This window comes from Gossypium hirsutum, chromosome A08 (assembly GCF_007990345.1).
Source record: "Gossypium hirsutum isolate 1008001.06 chromosome A08, Gossypium_hirsutum_v2.1, whole genome shotgun sequence".
Lineage (NCBI taxonomy): Eukaryota > Viridiplantae > Streptophyta > Magnoliopsida > Malvales > Malvaceae > Gossypium > Gossypium hirsutum.
The window spans coordinates 30,363,376-30,373,471 of NC_053431.1; the positions used below are offsets into that span (position 1 = coordinate 30,363,376).

General features: G+C 40.0%; 1 pseudogene; it reads left to right on the forward strand.

Annotated features, from left to right (window-relative positions):
- Positions 1 to 9,099: 9,099 nt before the first annotated feature.
- On the forward strand, positions 9,100 to 9,774 carry LOC121205010 (NADH-ubiquinone oxidoreductase chain 6-like; annotated as a pseudogene).
- Positions 9,775 to 10,096: the final 322 nt, after the last annotated feature.

Genomic DNA, 10,096 nt, shown 5'->3' on the forward strand with positions numbered 1-10,096 from the left:
TGCATTTGTTGCTGACGGATTTAGCTCAAACGAGTAATCCTATTGACCTCATTATGGAAAGGATTTAGACCAGATGGGTAATCCTGATATAATACCTCTCGAGTATACGTTATGATTAGGATTTAGCCTGGATTGGTAATCCTAATTGAGCTTATCTGAGCATACGTTATATAAAGGATTTAGCCTGAACTGGTAATTCTGGTATATGATATGTGGCTCGAGAGTGTGTTCCTTAATTTAGTGCCCTAATGGGTACTCTTGAAAAAGAATTGACGGGCTATTCAATCGTACACCTCGAGTGTACCACTTGGGTATCCATCAGAATTTCAATGATTCAGCGGACACAAATCTTGACATGGTATGAGAGTTTTGAGATGAAATGATAATGACTTGAAAGAATGTTGCTTGATTTACTCATCTATGTTTACTTCATTGTTATGAAGATTTTGGTGACTAACATGTTTGATTGAATGCACATGTTTAGGCAATTTGGCTAATGGATGGAAAACATGATATTGCATGCTTAGATTTAAGAAATAGGATTGGTAGGTTTAGTTTTTGTTATACGAACTTACTAGGCATGTAATGCTTTCTCCATTTTATTTTCCCTATTTTATAGTGCTCGGAAGCTCGTGAAGGTTGGAGATCATTGGAGCATCGTCACACTATCAACTAGCTTATTTTGGGTATACATAGAAAAATCATTTTGGTATAATGGCATGTATAGGACAACTTGACCATTAGTGGCTTGATAATGATGTTTGTAATCTAGCCATTAGAATGGCTAGTAATGGTTGTTTTGATATACTTGTAATGTCATGCTTTGGTAGCTAAATATATGTTAAGTAGTTGATCAAATCATGTCTAACATATGGAATATACCAACGTAAGATTATAAACATGTATGCAAGCAATGATATGCCTTGTTGAATGATGGAATTTGCTTAATTTGAATGCTTGAATTGGTTGGTATTTGGATGTGAGTTTAAGTGCAGGTCATTAGTGTGATTTTGGGTGAGAAACGAAGCTAGAAATGGCTTTATTTTGTCCACACAAGCAGACACACGAGCTTGTGTCTAGACCGTGTGTGACACACGACCAAGTAGGTGGGCATGTAGTTAGACTGTGTGTCCTTTGCACTTTAATTTTGAGAAACAGAATGCTCAAAATTTAGCACACTGGCACAGACACGGGTGTGTGTCTTAGCCTTGTGTGCTACATGGCCTAGAACTTGGGTGTGTGTCTTGGCCATATGAAACCTACACCTAATTTTGAAATGAATTAACTGACTACATGGCCTAGCACACAGGCGTGTGGCATGGCCATGTGCACAAGTCAGAAAGTTACACGAGGTCGAACACAACCTGTAGCATGGGCGTGTCCCAGGGTAACACGGGCGCGTACCTCGGACCACAGGGGCGTGTGAGCCCTGTAACTTAGAAAATTTTTTAATTTCGCGAAAAATCCTTAGAGTTCCAAATTAAGTCCCGACTCGATTCTAATGCTCGTATTGGCCCTCGAGGGTGGCCTTGAGGGTCCAATTAAGGGATGTTTTGAATGATCTCAGTTAATGAATAGTAATTTACATAAATAATTTTAAAATATTCTAGAAGCTTCAGTAATGCTCTAAAACCCTGTTCCGACAACGGATACGGGTTAGGGGTGTTACAGATTTGAATTTGGTATGTTTGTGAATTTTAGTTAAAATAATGTATATTTGAAAGTGACCATATTGATGATTTAAGAATGTGAATTCTTTGTATGAGATTGAATGGTTGATTGTGGTATTTGTGTGCCTTGTAGTTGTTAGTATTGAAATGGTATGAATTATGCTTGATTGAGGTTGGTTGAATTCCTATTTATGCTATATTATGTGCCAATCGGTTTGGTGTAGTTGTGTACTATTTTGGTGAGCAAATTGGCTTGGTAGCCTATTTTTGTCCACACAGCCTAGCACACGGGTATGTGACTTGGCCGTGCTTTAACAAGATTTCACTTCAGTGAACCCGACACGAAGTTGGTGAAACCTGAGCGTAACTATGTCACGTGAAGTGAAGAACCTCTGCTTCCTTTCTTAGACACCTTCCCTGATTTTTCCCCGGAGTACAAGAGTTAGGGTAAACTCGTCAGCTGGATAGCTATAGTATAGAATTGTTGGGGGAATAATATATATAATATATAGCTTTTTCGGAGGGACCGAGAAAAAGGGAAGGAGTTATGGAGCCAGCGAGTGGCAACTGGTTCTTCGGTGCTATCAAAAATAGCCTTCTATGCGCTATCAGAGCCACTCGTCCCTTCTCCTTTACTTTTAGTCAAGGTCTAGTCTCGCGTAGCTAATGAAAGGGAATACCTTAGAACAGAACCTACTATAAGCCTTGAGAGCCAGAAAGTAAACCCTCCTTACTAACCTCTTAACCTATAAAAACACCCTTTCTCCTTTTTATAATAATAAGGTAAGCATCAAAGCCCGGATCTTTGTATAGGTTTGGTTTGCTGGTTTCCAGGAACATTCGACTCCACTAAAAAAAAGATTCTTGTTCTTATTAACAAAGCATCCTCTTTTTCTTCGCTCTTCCGGAACCAGTATAGAAATTGGTGCTTTTTTTAACGTTGTTTACCTTAGTTACTGGGGGGTTTCGAGGAAGACCTATGTGGGGCACCTTTTGCATGTGGGATGCTCGTTTAACCTCAGCATTCATCTCGTTCCTTATTTACCTGGGTGCACTGCATTTTTAAAAGCTTCCTGTCAAACTGGCTTCTATTTCAATCTATGTTGGACCGATCGATATACCAATAATCAAGTCTTCAGTCAACTGGTGGAATACATAGCATCAACCTGGGAGCATTAGCCGATCTGGTACATCAATACATGTTCGTATGCCCATTCCAATCTTGTCTAACTTTGCAAACTTCCCCTTTTCAACTTGTATCTTGTTTGTTCTGGAAACACGTCTTCCTATTCCATCTTTTCTCAAATCCCCTTTAACGGAAGAAATAGAAGCTCGAGAAGGAATACCAAAACCCAGTTCACTCGCTGAGTCTTTTTGCATCCATGGCTGAATGGTTAAAGCGCCCAACCTATACCAACCTAATAAAGAAGCAAATTCGTAGGTTCGATTCTTACTGGATGCACTTGGAACGTTTAGTTCAATTGCTGCTCACGAAATTGTTACATATAGCTTGCCTTTATAGCTTATGGGGCACTTCACTCACTAGAGAAAGAAAAAGTATAGATGACTGAAAATCCCATTTAGAGATCGCAACTATAGAGGAGAGCAATAAGTATCAGCAGGCACTAAAGGGGAAGCTTAGAGACGAAATTCAAATATAAGAATAGAGGAGTACGTGAGGGTGAAGTAAAGATAACTCTAGCAATATAGACCGGGCCTGCTTCCCATTCATTCCTTTATAAGAATGCTCTTCGGCTGGTCAATAGGGCGCATCACTTTTGCTTCTATAATAGAGGCGCTGTAATAGGCATACTTAGCTAACGAATAAAAACCTTGGTCCACTTTCATTGGTCTAGCCTGGTTATTGCTTATCTCTTTCTTCTCTATCGGTGAATTGGGGGCAAGAGTGCTTGAAGAGAGAGCTATCCGAAGGAGGAGAAGTATACGCAAGGTCTAAGCTTTACAGAGTTGTCTTTGTCTCCTCGGTACCCCCTCCCCCTTATTCTTCCTTCCTCTGTAATAGCTGCCTTGCTAATGAAAGGTCTTCCAAGCCCTGAGCGAGCTGAGTGCTTAGCACTGAATTAATAGCACCACTTCTACCACTTGCATAGCATATCAGTAGTAGCTACAAGATAAAAAAACTAACTCAAGAATGCAAGAGAAGTGCTTTTTAAAATGTAGAGCTACAAGAAAGCATCTACTAAGCTAACTATACAATCTAAGCAGTAGCATCTCAACTCAAGGAATAGCTTTCGTGGAAGAAGAAAGAGCATCTATCTACACAGTTATGTGCCCCTACTTTGGGATATTGCCTTAGCTAGGTTGGCTCTTAGGCTAAAGAAACTGTACAAGAGGCAATGTTATCAGCGATGCCTTGCAGCATGGAATGTTTTTTCCTCTTCCCCTGGGCTCTGGAATGGAAGAATTGGTTCAGCATCAACCCTAGGATTCTTTCTCCGACTACAAGAAAGGAAAGCCATGCCTGCTTCGTCTTTGGTTTGGCATTCTAAGGAGCAACAACTTCCCCGTAGGCTCGAATCGATTCCATCCTATACCTTCTATCTTACCTACGTCTTATCATTCGGAATCACATTCTATCACACTAGTGGTACTTCTTGTTATATTAAAAGATTGGATTAGTCTTTTTCTGTATCCACCCGCCACCCCTGTATGAGAGTGATTAAATATCAATAGGGAAGCCCACTAATGAAGAAGCTGCTTATTTGAAAAGCCTTTTCGCTGCCAAGCTTTTATCTTATTTGGTCAGGCAAGAATCCATCTCGGTTTAAGAATTCACCCAATTGGGACATCCATTCAAAACATGAAACCATTACCAATGAAAAACAAGGTGTTAGAAAGGGGCTTCGAAAGAACTCTTTGAAGAGGAAGGATGCATCGAGCAAGCCTGTTAAGCTGCGATTGAGCCTAAGTCTTTCCAAAAAGGGTCACTTTATTGATAAGTTCCCATACTACCTTTCTCATCGATAATTTACAACAACTTTAACTGATGCTCATGCCAAACAAGATAACTCAGTTGGCTTAGGATTCGTAATGATCAGGAACATCGATTCCATCTTCTTCCTTCCTCACCCGATTCCTTCCTTGGCTATTATTTGCATATAACTAGCTAATGCTGCTGGGAATGCCCTTGGTGGATTCGTACTTCTCTTGGTGGAGTAACTTACTTGCAATGCTTTAGGGCTCTCTCCACACAGGGCGGGCTGCGTGAATCCTATATATGCCTATATAATGATATGGAAAGGAATTGTCAAGTGGAAAAAGACCATTCGATTCATCTTGACTGGATCTCATAGCGTTAGCAGAGCATTAAACTTCGCAACAAGAGTAGTCTTTTACATTAGTACGGATAAACCGCGTTCATGTGGTCGAATAGAAACCTTGCTGCTCGCTCAACACATGTTTAATTACTCCTCTATCGCACTTGAGGAGCCTTTTTGAGTTGAGTGCAGCAAGAGCTCTGCCGTTAGGCTAATTCCTGAGTAGGGAGGCTGTGGCGAGTGAAAGGGAATGTGGCACTTCTTACTTTATATGAGGAAGAGGTTGAATCAATAGCAATAGTAGACACACTACGATCTTTGGCTCTTTGCTAGACAGGAGCAGTACAGGAAGCATCGAATGCCATGGTTCTTGTTACAAACTAAGCTGCAAGTGAGAGTTATAAAATCAGCTCAGCTGTGAATGCTGCCGATAGCCAATTTATTACCTGGAGTGTAAAAAATGAGCATATTTATTTAGTTGGATAATTATTGTACGATGATAGCACTAATTCAAGAAGCAAGGACTAGGAGCTAATCATTATACGGATTTTTGGCGGGACCTTTCGAACAGATCTTCCTTCCGGGATAATCACTACTTGACGAGTTAAGCGAGACAAGGCCAATTGAAAGTTACAGCCGTTTGATAGCCCTGTTCGTAAGCTCCTTTATTCTCTTCATAGTGATTTACCCGATTATACTAAGGCGAAGTCTTCCCACCTTTGTCAAAAAAGGTAAGTGTCAGTCCATAAATACCTAGCTAGCATCGAAGAGCATTCATTCCGTATCCTCACTTATCCTATCCTATGTTCTTTCCATTTTCAAAACTCAAGAAAAGAAAAAGAATCAAGCTTGCACCAAGCAAAGGGAAGTGCACAGAGAGAGCTTTCAAGTCTTGATGTCAAATCGAAAGCCTCCGAAATTTTAAGAGGAAAATCCTATCACCCCTAGTGGGAAGTAGGCTCTATTAGGCATTCTTGGGTCTACAATCTCACTAGAAGAATTCCAAGAGCAAGCATTCAAGGCTCTTCTATCATGACTTGAAAGCTAGTAAATGTCAAGTGAAATAAGAGCTCTCTTCTACCACACCGGTTACCGATTTTCGTAAAAAAGGTCTTATGAAGGATTGACCGAAGTAACTTTCTCTACCACTTAGGCGAGCCAGCTATCGTTCGATCTCTTTTCCTGAAACGATTCCCCTTTCTTGTAGCTTGTAAGTAAGAGGTGGATTATTCAACCAATTGATGAGAGTCAGTTACAGGATGGATACTACGTGCCAATTGCTGAAAGGACCAAATCAAAAGCATTTTCTCTAAAAACTGAACCAAGGGTACCGCTTTCTAGGATTCTTAGTCGAGTTAGTTCAACTGATTCTTCATCCCCTAAGTAAGCACACTTTTCCAAGCTTGAAGCAGGAAAAAAATGAAGGCCGTAATAAAGGGCTCTGGCTATAAGGTAAAACTCTTTAGTTTATTTAGTGGCCACTTCCTATTAAGATAAGGTTTCCCATCCGAAGTTTTTGCTGCTGTTAAAGAATTTGTTACTTTTGCTAGGACCCTTTTTCAACAAGTTCAAATAGGGTACCATGGATAACAAGCCCGAAATCTATTTCTCTCATGAATTGGTACACACGTCCTTTTTGATGATAAAAGTGATCTTCAGGACATGCTTTGGTTGAGTTGAGGTTTTGACTCCTTTTTGATTCCCAATAGTGCATCTATATCATGAGAGGCTACTGCCACAGACTCCGAAACAAAAGGAAAGGAATGAGTTCCAGATCCATTTATGGCATCCCGAGTTCCTTATTTTCTTTGCTCGGCTTCCTTTTCTATTGATTAGAAGCATCAAGCAGTGCCAGTTTAGAATTTGATTCTAAGAAAGGGCTCTTGCCCTCCCCCTCCCTTTTTTTATCCCCTTTCTGCTTTCAACTATTCAAAATTCTGTCTATTTCACTGCTATACCAAAAAAAAGGTAACCTGCTTTGTGTGATGGTCATATATGATGACCAATCTTATCAACTGGAACGATGTTCAGCCATACTTGAAAGCAACCAATGTCACTGAAGCTACTACTAGGAAGCTTCTTGACTTTATAGAATAGTGGTCATACTTCTTGCTTTTCTTGAAAGTGTCGTACGTATGTTCCTAAGGCTGGTCTTGTCAATTTCTAAGCTTTACTTCCCCGTCTCCCCTAGGCTCAATCCTCTTATGAAGAAAAATTAACCAGGATAGGCCTATTCTTCATATTGAAGAAAAAGTCACTTGAAGTAGTCAGCTTATTAGTAGTATAAGAGGAAGCCTAGCTAAATAAGTATGCAAGAAGCTTCCCTTTAACTTAAGGCTTGAGCTTGCACTTTTCATAACATCAGATTCGGCCTAGAACGCCTAGCGACTATTACTATAAATAAGAAAAGGCTAGGTGTCCATGCCATCAACCAACTCCTGAAAGAAAACAGGAGCTTTTCCGTCCAGCAAACCATTAGAAGTACCCGTCAGTCGAGTAATGATCCGATGAAGCAAACTACTCTTTGTCACCCCATTTTCCCTGGGAACCAAGAGTAGGAGCAGCCCATTCAAGCTTGGTCAATGAAAATTTTACTATTAATAGGCCAGAACTGTAGCCAATGAGTCTGCTCCACTCCTTTTTGTTCTACACCACTTCACTATAACTATTTCCCCACCTAGGATCCCCAAAAAATAGCATAATATATAATATAATAAAGTGAAAGATCAGATTGTTATAGAATACCAAATCGAGGGAGGGTACCGGACAATCTAAGAAAGAAGCCAGCTTAAAAGCACCCTAGTCAAAGTGAAGCGCACGCGATGAGGGAAGAGAAAGACCACCAATGCAAGTAGATTGACTTAAGCATTGATTTCGAAAGCGACAACATAAAGTATAAAAATAGAGCCAACCACTTTTCTTGTTAATAATGTTACAAGCAACAACGAGAGAATACGGTTTTGGATGCATGAAAGCCCCTATCCCCCACCCATCATCCTGATCTTGGCTTGAAGTATCCAACCCGATCTTGGCATAGAGTATCCAAGTAGCACTAAAACAAAAAAGTGAACTATTGGAATTCTTGGGCTTAGCCTCTGAATTGCCATGGATCAGTCCTATACTAGGTCACAATCAACCCATAACTTAAAATAAAAGAAAAATATCGTAGTCGAGAAGCCCCACGCTCATGCTTCCAACCCGTGCTTTGAACCTCAGAAAGATTTTGTTGACACACAGAATATTTTCGCCACCCTCCCGACTCGTGATCCACAATGTGGCTTTTTTCACTTCAGTAAGTTGCAAGGATGAATTCAAATAGCAAGGCACTATGCTGCGTGAAGTGAGACTGGTTGCCCTAAGTTAAGTGCTTCCTTATTCATTAACGATCTTGTTCAGTAGGAGGGCTTTTCCCCTTCTGTGCAGCCTGATTCTTTCTCTAGAAATGAGGTTTCCCTCGATTGACATTTATCATCAAATATGGAATCCTCCCATGGATGAGAAGGTTGAGTTACAGACTACGTTCGCTTTCGTAAGGAAGCATCTCGAAAGTTTTGCTATCTATGGTTGATGCCTCACTCGAACTCTATCCCATTCCCTACTTTACTTTATTCATCCGAGCGACCCCTCTAGGATGCTATACAGAAATGAAGGAGGATGTCTTTCTACCATTAAATAATTCAAAATAGTTAACCAAGCAGTAGCCAAGAAAATATAAGCAAGCCAAGATCAATGGAGGGTCGCCCCAGTCAAATATGGTAAAAAGGAGTAGCATCAATAACATTCATTGTATGTATGCCTCTCAGCAATCCACAGGCATCGTAGCATGTTGTACCCAAGGGTTATTTTTGCTGTGTCTGTTACACCGTGGACAATAATCTTAGTCGGAGTCAAATTCCTTACCTTTCAACCCAAAGCTGAACATATCCGCACAGGTATTCTATTTATTAAGAATCCATTTCTAAAAATGCCCCCTTTTGATTAGCCAGTTTCCAAGGGGGAGAAGCAAGCCGAACCATTGATTGACCTAGACATAAAAAAATCCTCAGCATTGAGAAAGATTTGAGATTCTGTAAGTAACAAAGTGAGTGCTTTCTAAAGGAAAAAGAAAATGAAATACGAACAACCGCGTTGGTCGTAATAGATCGACTTTCATGCTATTTCTTGCTCCAGCATGAAAGTTCCATTTTAGGGAAGGACGACGTACCATGATACTTTCTGTTTTGTCGAGCCCTACTTTTGTCTCTGGTTTGATGGTTGCACGTGCTAAAAAGCAGGTACATTCTGTTTTGTTTCCCATCCTAGTCTTTCACGACACTTCAAGTTTACTTCTTCTGTTAGGTCTCGACTTCTCCGCTATGATCTTCCTAATAGTTTATATAGGAGCTATAGCCATTTCATTCCAATTCATTGTTATGATGTTCCATATTCAAATAGCAGAGATTCATGAAGATGTATTAGGCTATTTACTAGTGAGTGGTATTATTGGACTGATCTTTTGGTGGGAAATGTTCTTCATTTTAGATAATGAAACCATTCCATTACTACCAACCCAAAGAAATACAACCTCTCTGAGATATACGGTTTATGCCATAAAGGTACGAAGTTGGACTAATTTGGAAACATTGGGCCATTTACTTTATACCTACTATTCTATCTGGTTTTTGGTTCCTAGTCTGATTTCATTAGTATCCATTATTAGGGCTATAGTACTGACTATGCATAGGACTACCCATGGAGCGGTGAAAAGACAGGATGTATTCCAACGAAATGCTATTTCTTTTAGGAGGACTATAATGAGGAGGCCGACAGACCCAATCATGAGATAATTAAGGAAAAGAAAGGAACGTCAGATTGGTTCGAATCCAATTTGTGGTGAGATAATAGGAATCTGAAACTAAGAATGCCAATAATCTACTCCTTGACTCTGATTCATTCAAAACTTCTTATGAGGAGACTAGAAAAGACTTATAAAATAGTTCACAGTCAAACATAGAACGTACGTAAATTAAAAAAGTCTTTGCCTCCAACCTCACTTTGAAAACAAGGAAGAAAGGAACTTTTCACTACCGATATACAAAGAAGGAGAAATGCTCATCTTTCTTTATAGTACAAAGCACTCATAGCACTTACTGGGATCAATTCTTGGAT